We start from the raw sequence: 10,335 nt of genomic DNA, 5'->3' as shown, positions 1-10,335 counted from the left end.
CACCTAATTTTAATCAACTATCAGCATCTTTAATCTACTAGAGTTAAAACACTGAACCACCTGGACTCTTTAAACCTGGACTGGATTATTATCAACTAATAGCAGAAGATTTAAAACTAAGTGTGGCATTTGTGGATCTTCAATAAAGGGAGATTTCATTCTCTCTCTTTCTGCATCTTGACCTTTGACCTGCTTCACATGAGGGGGATTTCTACACACCGGGGGTCCGAATGCTGTCCTGTTCTGACCTCAGGTCAGCAGGTCCAACTCAGTTACACAGAGGGACTAAATTAAACTCTGGATCCAAGTCCAGGAACAAACTCAGAAAATATTGATTAGAACAGAAGAAATGAACTTTGATTTATGATCAATTATAAATAATTAATCACAGAAATATCAATAATTATATTATTAAAATACCTCAATGTCTCCAGTCTGCAGCCTTCAGTCTGTAGAAAACCACAGAGATCCTTCAGTCCAGAATCTTCCAGGTTGGTCCAGCTCAGGTCCAGTCCTGTCAGATGGGTCGGTTTGGACTTCAGAGCTGAGAACAGAGAAGTCCAGCTGGTCTCTGACAAACTGCAGGCCTCCAATCTGAATAAAGAATAAAAGATGTGAGCTGAACCAACAGGATGCAGGTTAAAACTGAAATATGAACAAATAAATAATAAAAATGTAGAAAATTAATTTCCCTGAATGTAAAAGAAACTTGATGAACTGATTCCAACATCTGATCCAGTCAAACTGGTTTAAAGAGTCCAAACCAGCAGAACCAGAACATTTGATCAAAACAGAAACTCAAAGTTTTCTATCAGCCTGGATGAGTTGAACTATTTCTGCTGGTTCCTGATCATCAGCTGGAGACCCGACTTGGTAACTGGATCAGAACCAGTCAGTTTATTCATTAATGGCCTTTGGGTTCTTATTAAAGCTGCTGAAAGTCAATGGAGGCCATTATTTAATGTTTATGAGCTTTTATTCTGTCATTTGAACAGATTGTTTTGAAAGAAAATATATTGGAATAAAATTATTTATTAAACTAATGACTAGGCCTGTCACCATAGCAAATTTTACTGGGCGATTAATTGTCTCAAAAATTATTGTGATAAATGATAATATTGTTTGAAGACCTTTGTACACTGATTTAATGGAAATGACATAATAATACATGCGATTTCCTGCCAAAGATAAATACACTTTATTTTCAAAAGAACACTTAACACTGGAACTGATAAAATAAACAAAACAACAAAAACAAAAATAAAATGGATTCTCAGTCTCCATTAACAAAAATGTACTTGAATAAAAACACCAAAGTGTAAATAAATACATTACAGAGGGGAATCCCAAACAGCTGACACAGCGCAACCCGAAGTCCAGCGGACATTGGAGATGATTTGTGGAAACAACATTAATGTTTATAAAACATTTGGTGCAAAGAATATAGAAATGATGAGGGGAGGAGTTGGACCGGTAACTTTTCAACTGTTCTTCATTAACGTGACATAAATAGGTTCTAATGATTTTCATTCAGTCAGGACGTTACGCTGACACTAGAGTTACATGAATTGCAGGTAGATTGTAGTAAAGCATTGATTAATGCCTGGTTTTAAAATTAGTTCACTGGACTTATAGCCATTATTTTGTGCTCATTGTTGGACATCAGACGGCACAATTGAACCCAATCGAACCGTTATACCAAGGATTTCTGTGGGCTAATGTGTGATCTCTCAAGTTTTGAAAATGTGCCGACAGATCTAAGATCGTGTCATGTGAACTGGACATTAAACTGAGGAAATGAGGAAGGGAGGGTCAGTGGAGAGCACCGGAGTTGAGCCTTTTTTATTTCAGCGCCATCAACAGAAAGAGAAAAAGGCTGGAAGAGACGATAAAGGCGATGATTAAAATGACGTTGATAGTTTTAATTTATCGTACGATTAATTGATTTATCATTTATAGTGACAGGCCTATTAATGACTAAAGTATAAATGAACGATTTTATTAGATTAGTAGAGAAAACAAACCTCAGAATCTTCACTTTACTGACTGAACTCTCCAGGATCTCAACCACAGGCTTCAAATCAGAGTCTCCACCTTCATGTATGTAGATCTGATTTATTTCCAGTTCAGTCAGATCTGGGTTGGACTTCAGCGCTGAGGCCAAAACTTTACATTCAGCCTTTTGGATCAAACAGCCACCAAGTCTGTGATTAGAGAAGAAATAAAATCAGTTCTAATGAAATCAATCTGGATCAATAACAGACTAAAATATGATAACAGTGATGTCATCATCTGATCAACATCTGATCTTCAATTTACTGAGTTTGACCCCACAGAGAATCAGTTCAGTTCCTGGTTAAAGTCCAGGTTCTGGTTCTGGTTCTGGTCCAGGCTTCATGTCCTCAGACCTTCAGCTGCAGTCAGATGTTGAAGATCTTCTATCATCTGTGAAGGAAAGTTCAGTTTTCTCTGCAGCATCTGATGGAGCTGCAGCATCAGAGCCTCAAAGGAGCTGCAGCAGCTGATGAAGAGGCTGACTGAGCTGAATGAAGGAAACTACTGGAGATGATGGAGAGGAGGAGGAACTGCTCACAGCTGGGACTTGGACTAGACCCTTTGGCTCCTTGAGATCTTCCACCAGGCAGGAAGTGAGTTAGAAATGAAGTGAGCAGAGCAGGAAGTCCAGCCTGCTGTGGACCTCTGGCATCTCTGGGTTTGTTTAGCCAATATCTGCTGCAGCATCTAGAATCATCATCATCATTAATAATAGTAGGATATTCTATAGAAACAAAGTTCCCAGCAGCAGGTTATTAAATGCTGCCACAGAGGAAACTGGGAGCAGAAACCAAACACATGATGCTCTCAGTTCTGTCTCCGTTCATCTGCTGGATTTGATGCTTTAACAAAGTAGAAAGTGGACAGTCGTCAACCTGCTGCAGATAAAAGCTTCAGATTGTTCTGGTCGTCCTGCAGAGCAGCAGCAGAACCGGTCCTGCTGCTGCTTCAGGTCTGAACCTCTCAGACTGTTGATCTGAGAGGAACTGGGACAAACTGGTTGGAAGAGGGAACCGTGTCTCTGCAGTGTTCTGTCCATCGTCTCAGAGGAACAAAGGTTTGGATGTCAAAAGAAATTGTTGCTAAACTCCTGAAGAGCTGAAGACCAAAACCCCTGGAGGAGACGGAGCGTTTGGGTCCAGCAGCATTTTCATGGTGAAGCAGTGAAAGTTCTCCAGTAACTAGAAGAGGCTGGGATGTCTAAAGAGTTGAAGCTCATGTCTCTCCAGGTCTTCATGGAGGACAGCTAACAGCTTCAACAAAGGCTGCAGATGAAGAGTTGATGAGGAAAATGGTTCCAGCTCTGGAAGCTCAGAGTTCTCAGAGCTTTGGGAGGATCTGACAGAAACCAGAACTTTTTCTGGACCAGACAACAATCAACACATTTTGGTCTCATTTACAAACTCAGAGGAAACTAGTGGGAGGAGGAAAGGTTGGTTCACAAAGTTTCTAACTACTTTCCATGGTTACTACAACAATGCAGGGATTTATTTTAAAGTTTCCATCAAACCTAAACAATTATTTTATAAAAACAGTCAAAGATCCTAAAAGGTGATTTATGGAGCAGCGGCTCAATGAGTGAAGAGAATTTAAAGTATAAAAAGTCTTTCTACCTTCAGACTGTCTTGTTGCTCTGTTTGGTGTTTCTGACTCCTGCTCTGTTCTGCCCCTGCCTGTTCGAGAGGCTCTCGCCTTTGGGATGGTTGTGGCTAAACGTGTCATTCTTACAGAGTGGAAGTCTGCCTCACCTCCCTCCTTTAAATGCTGGCTGAATAACATGGCTTCTTGTTTACATCTTGAAAAAATACGCTACACTCTCAATAATAATGTACACAGACATGTTGGGATGTGGGGCCATTCCTTGAACTTTTGAGTAATACCACTGGACACGTGTAGTGACTGACTAGCGTCTTCTCTGTGGCTCTGCTGCCTCCCTGCCTGTCAGAAAGGTTGTAGGTTGGCCTCTCGGTTGGTACACAAGTAACTTAATACACCCTGATGCACTCATTTCCAGCGGTATGCGGAGGAGCTGAATATTTTATTTAGTTATCTAACTTGTTTTAGTTGTACATGTTAACCTTCACTTTTTTTTCTTTTCTTTCTTTCTGTTTCCCCCCATCTATCTTTTTGCTGTTCTATCTTCTATCCTTAATAACTTGGGGCGGGTTGGGTCGGGGTATCACTGTTTTTGTTGTTTATTTTCTGGTTACATAAATGATAGTTGGACAGTTGTATTCTGGAATTTATCTGTAACTGCAATCTTGTTTGGATTCATTCACTGATGATGACAATGTAGAAGATCCCAATGCCGACGTCAACCGACGCCAACTGGTCATCTCAGTCTGATCGATGTTCCGGATATCATTATATTTTGATAACTGCCCTGCAGTTTTGTTAATTTGTCGAAAACAATAAATATATTAAACAAAAAAAACAACAAAAAAAAGTCTTTCTGACTGATTGGATCATTAAGAGAAAACAGATTTTCTAGAGTTATGAAGGTTTTTATTCATTTCAACATGAAAACTGATAAAAAGTTAAATATTTTTAAAATGATCAAAATGTCTAAAAACCAGAAGCTGCAGCTGTCCTGGATGATCTGAATGTTTAGATGTTTGAATGGATGAAATAGTCCAGAGGATGAAGGAAGAAGTTAAAGACCAAAAACATCCAGAAGCAACTTGAAGAAGAAGAAGAAACAGGAGGACAATATTGCTGAATCAGCATTCACACAATGAAAACATCTGGACTCACCGAGCCTTTCTGCAGTTCCTCACAGCTGGAACCAGTCTCCGTCGTCCTGATTCTGATGTGTTGTACTTCTCCAGGTCCAACTCATCCAGAACCTCTGACATCTGCAGCATGAAGGCCAGAGCTGAACAGTCAGTCACTGAGAGCTTCTTCCCTGAATCCAGCAGCCGTTGGATCTCCTGATAAAATGAGAGATCGTTCATCTCCACCAGACAGTAGAAGATGTTGATGTTTCTGTCAGGAGAGATTCTATCAGTGTTCATCTCCTTCAGGTTGGTGATGATTCTCTGGATGGTTTCTGGACTGTTCTCTCTCTGACCCAGCAGATCTTCTAAGAGGTTCTGGTTGGACTCCACAGTGAGACCATGAAGGAAGCGGACAAACAGGTCCAGGTGGCCATTTTTACTGCTGAGGGATTTCTCCATGACTTTCTTCATGAACTCATCTAGAGATGTTTCTCTGTATTTTTCTCCCAGGAACGTCTGGATCACCTCTGACTTCCTGCTGGTGAAACAGTGGAGCATGTAGACTGCAGCCAGAAACTCCTGGATGCTCAGATGAACAAAGGAGTAGACAGAGATGTTGCTCACTCCTCTCTCTGTTTTAAATATCTCAGTGAAAACTCCTGAGAACAATGAAGCATCTTCGTTGTTGATGTCACACTGATTGAGGTCTTTGTCATAGAAGATCAGGTTTCCCTCCAGCAGCTGATCAAAAGCCAGTCTTCCTAGAGACTCAATCAGCTTCCTGTTCTCTGGACTCCAGATAGATTTTGTCTTTTTTCCTCTATCATACTTTTCCTCCTTGATTTTGAGTTGAACCTTCAGGAACTCTATGTACATCTCAGTCAGGGTCTTGGGCAGATCTCCTCCCTCTCTGGTCTCCATCAGATTCTCCAGAACTTTAGCAGTGATCCAGCAGAAAACTGGGATGTGACACATGATGTGGAGAGTTTTTGATTTCTGGATGTGGGAGATGATCCTGTTGGCCTTCTCTTCATCATCTCTGAATCTCTTCCTGAAGTATTCCTCCTTCTGGGGGTCAGTGAACCCTCTGACCTCTGTCACCATGTCAACAAACTTTGCAGGGATCTGATTGGCTGCTGCAGGTCGTGTGGTTATCCAGAGGAGATCAGAAGGAAACAGTTTCCTCCTGATGAGATTTGTCAGCAGAACATCTAGTGATCTGGACTCTGTAACATCAGTCAGGATCAGATTGTTGTTGAAATCCAGATCAAGTCGACTTTCATCCAGACCATCAAAGATGAACAGAACCTGAAACGTTTCAAAGCTGCTGATTTCTTTGGTTTTAGTGAAGAATTTATGAATCAGTTCTAATAAACTGAACTTTTCTTCTTTCAACATATTCAGCTCTCTGAAAGTGAATGGAAATATGAAATCAATGTTCTGGTTGGTTTTGCCTTCAGCCCAGTCCAGAGTGAACTTCTGTGTTAACAGTGTTTTCCCAATGCCAGCCACTCCCATGGTCATCACTGTTCTGATTGGTTGATCTCTTCCAGGTGGGGTTTTAAAGATGTTTTCTCTTCTGATTGTTTCTTGTTTCCTGGATGCTGTTTCAATGTGTCTGACCTCATGTTCCTGGTTGACCTCTCTAGTTAACCCCTCTGTGATGTGGAGCTCTGTGTAGATCTGGTTCAGAACGGTTTTATTTCCATGTTCAGCGACGCCTTCAGAGAGACTCTGGAACTTCATCTTCAGAAACTCTTTAAGGTCAGGCTGATACTGAGCAACAATATCTGAAAAAACAAAGAAAAACAAACAAAATAAAAACAATTTGCAATATTCTAACAAGTAACTGGACTAATAAAGTGTCCAGTTTGGTTCTTCTACATAAACTATGAAGGAAACATAATTCAATAATTAGAGAAAACTCAATGAAAGTTATTCCAACGTCAGTCTCAGGGCCGGCCCAAGGCAAAAGCAAACTAAGCAGCCACTTAGGGCCCCAGGGCCACCAAGGGGCCCCTCAGTGGAGCTGATTTTTTTAAATAATGATTTCTATGTCATCACAACAACAAAAACACAGTTTCAACATGAAGTGATTTGTTTTTACAATATATTTGATAATGTATGTAGAAATCATTATTTTACAGACAAAAGAAAAAAAGAAATTGCTCTTGAAGCCCCCTGGTGGTCGCGGTAGGTACTGCACACTTCACCGGTAACTTGAGCTGCTGTGCAGAGTGGATCCAAACGTCAAAAGCTCCGGTCAGAAGATAAGTTGGCAAAACAATGTCTCATAAAAAGGACTTATCCTTCAGGGAGAAAGAAAAGAAGATTCACCTGGTATAAATTTAATTCTTCAGCTTTTGGAGTTATGCTTAAGAGAAATTAATTTAATCAAAGAATGTCATGAATACGTGTGTAGGGCTGCACCGATTGCAGCTTTCTGGCCGATTACCAATCTTTAAAAAACTTGACCTGCCCATATTGATTTTGGCTGATACCATTTTTTTGTCTGAAATTTAGCTAAATACAGGAAGAAAGTCAGTGAGTTGGCAACAGTGGAGTGAATATTGTTAACTGTAAACATTCAGACACAACCTGGTGGGCCGATCTGTCAGTCAAACCTCTCACTGCAGAGCAGAAGAAGATCGAGGCCGATTTTTAAAACTTTGCTGATGAAAATAATATCAGGGGATAAGATGGGCTTCACATGTAAGTATTAGCAGATCACAATCTTCCAAAATTAAGGAAATCGGTGCCCAGAAATCGACTGGCCTATAAATGTATCCTATATTATACATGCATAAGATATAATGTAAACAGCACTGTCAGAGATGCAATAAGTTTATAGCAGGTGAGCGAATGATCTAATATTCTAACTGTTGATTGTAGTTAGTCGACATTGTTAGCAGAAACAAAGGGCCCCATGGAGGCTTGGGCCGGCCCTGGTCAGTCTACAGTCTGTAATCTTCTTTTGTTAACCACTAAAACCTTCAGGATGCAGCCCCCATTGAGTGAACTGGAAACTCAGTTCCTATCTGACTGTGAAGTGTCTGCAGTATTAGCAGTACATGATGCTTTGACCAAAGATCAGGGTGATGTTTTTGTTCAGGTAACAGTTATTTGGGTATCAGTTTGAGAACGTGTCGACGGAACATTAAAAGTCTGGACAACTCCTTAATGTCACTTTCTATTGAAACATAGAAACCTTTAGTTACACAGTGATTATTAATAAAACATAGCTGAGTTTAACTAATGTTACCTTGTATGTCACTTCTGACCTGTTACTGTTTTTAGAAGTTCAGCAGGGAGTTTGTAGCTGAGGTCGATTTATTTCCAGGGTTTTCCCCAGAAATCCTGTTCAGCCCGGCGGTCGGGGCGCCGAGGCGTCCACCATGTTTTTGTATTAAAAGATGTTAAGTTGACCAGAAACGTAAAAATATTACTGTATAATTATTTGTTACAGGACAACATCGCCAGTGAAATGATATTTAAAACCACAGCTATCAAGTCCTAAAAAAAGAACAAAAGAAATCATAACAAAAGAAAAAAATTATTAAAATGAATATCAATTATTTGCACTTCTGTTAAATCCAAATTAAGTCCATAAGACCCCTCAGGTCTTCAAGGGGGCACATAAATGTTACCTTGTAACACAGACCATAGATATAGAAATGTAACCTTTGTTTATTGAGATTATCAATGCTGCTCAATTTGATTTAATGGTTTCAACATACAAAAATTCAAAGATTTGAAATTATTTAAAATCCTGCTGAAACCCAAATAACATTATCTGTAGAAATAATCAAATTGATTCTATGAAGTGTTTGTTTTATTTAGAGCTGATGACATGTTATGCTGCAACATGACCCTTCAGAGTAAGAGTCTTCACTTATAATTTTAAAAACAAAGTAAAAAGTCAAATTTATACATTTATCTTGTGTCCATTTTTTTAACAGCCTCAAATTAGATGAGGACTTTATTAAGCCCAGTTACCAAGACATAAGTTCCAGTTACACCAGCTGGATTCAGTTGAAACAACTGACCACAAAAACACTTTTAAACCTTAAATTTCCAAATATCAACTAAAGACGTGGATCTGGTTCCACAGAGACGATAGAATGAAGTTCTGATTGGAGATGTTCAGTCTCACCTGGAGCACAGCTGCTCTGATTGGCTGTCAGAGGTCCAGATCCTGTTCTGGGTTGTTTCCCATACTGGGGGCAGCTGGTCAAGACCGGATCCATCAGAACATTCTGAGACAAACCACAGCAGGATGGAGGCTCCTCCTCACCAAAGCTGCTCCTGTGAAGACATTTCTTCATCACTGAAATAGTTCACTAGCAACAGGCTGGAGCTGAAGATGTTCATGAAGGTCCACAATAAACAAGGGACCAGAAACTGGGTCAGAACAGAACCTCAGAACATCAATGATCTCTGGTTTTTAGTACTTCATTGAATTATATTTGGTATCATGACTGATGCCAGTGTTCCCAGTCTGGAAGATGCTGGGTTTCACTGCTTCAGTGGGTTTACAGACAATCTGAATTGTTGCTCTTCACAAGCTTGGTTGTTTTTGTTTTCATGCAACATTTTAATCCATATTAATTCATTCAGACTTTCATTTAAACTCTACTGATTTACTGACCAACATCCTTCATGTCCAACTTTAAATTAATAAGTAAGAAAATTAAGTTACTGTTTATTAAAACACTGAGATCAACCAGTTAATATCATTTAGATTTTATCTCTATAAAATCACATCAATCAGTTAGAAACTGGTTTCTTACTTTCTGTCTGAGGGTCCAGGTTCATTACTGAAGTATGGAGGACGACCTTTGGACCGATCACTCCTCATAGATGGACTGGTGGGTCCTGGAGGTTCTGCTCTGTCCTTTTTCAGATCCAGATCTTCCATCTTCTGGCCTTTTGGAGAGAGAAACCAGAACCAGTCAGTCCCAGTGATCCAGTTCCAGTAACTGTCCTGTGAAGCAGAAAGCTGGTTCCCATCATGTGTTCAGAGGATCAGAGTGAATCAGGTGAATGAATGAGTGAACATTTCCTATGAACTAGTGAACTTATTTAGCTCCCACAGTGGACTTGAACGCATCATGACTCTATTGTATCTCTCTATGGAGGGAGTTGGTGTGCAGAAGGTTCTGAGGGAGCAGCAGCTCAGGTCGGGTCCACAGCTCTCCTCCAGACAGAACCGGGATCAGCTGGGGTCTCAGCAACATGTCAGCCTCTGTGTGCAGCTCCACAGGATTTCCTCTCAGCTAAAGAGTCACAAAGCAGCTTTCAGGGACCACAGCATCCAGCTGAGGTACCAGCTGGAGCCACTGCAAGGAATCCTGGGTAAACAGCTGCTTCAATAGGGGGATGAAGCCCCCAAAGACTCAGCGAGGCCTGAAACATATTTAGTCTATTGATCTGTCTCAGAATAGAAATTCAATATAAAGAGGGACATTAATGAAACATTTTTAGCTAGAAACTGAAGTGTAAATAGTTCCTTACCACTGATATAAAATGTGTGTAAATTATTATTATTGCTACATTTAAAGAT

General features: G+C 40.1%; 1 protein-coding gene across 1 annotated transcript in view; it reads right to left on the bottom strand.

Annotated features, from left to right (window-relative positions):
* The window catches only part of LOC122827331 (NLR family CARD domain-containing protein 3-like), a 400,427-nt gene that overhangs the window by 169,772 nt on the left and 220,320 nt on the right, over positions 1–10,335 (bottom strand). The window lies entirely within an intron of this gene.

Source organism: Gambusia affinis, linkage group LG24 (assembly GCF_019740435.1).
Source record: "Gambusia affinis linkage group LG24, SWU_Gaff_1.0, whole genome shotgun sequence".
In the NCBI taxonomy this organism is placed as follows: domain Eukaryota; kingdom Metazoa; phylum Chordata; class Actinopteri; order Cyprinodontiformes; family Poeciliidae; genus Gambusia; species Gambusia affinis.
This window is presented reverse-complemented; position numbering and strand designations above follow the sequence as displayed.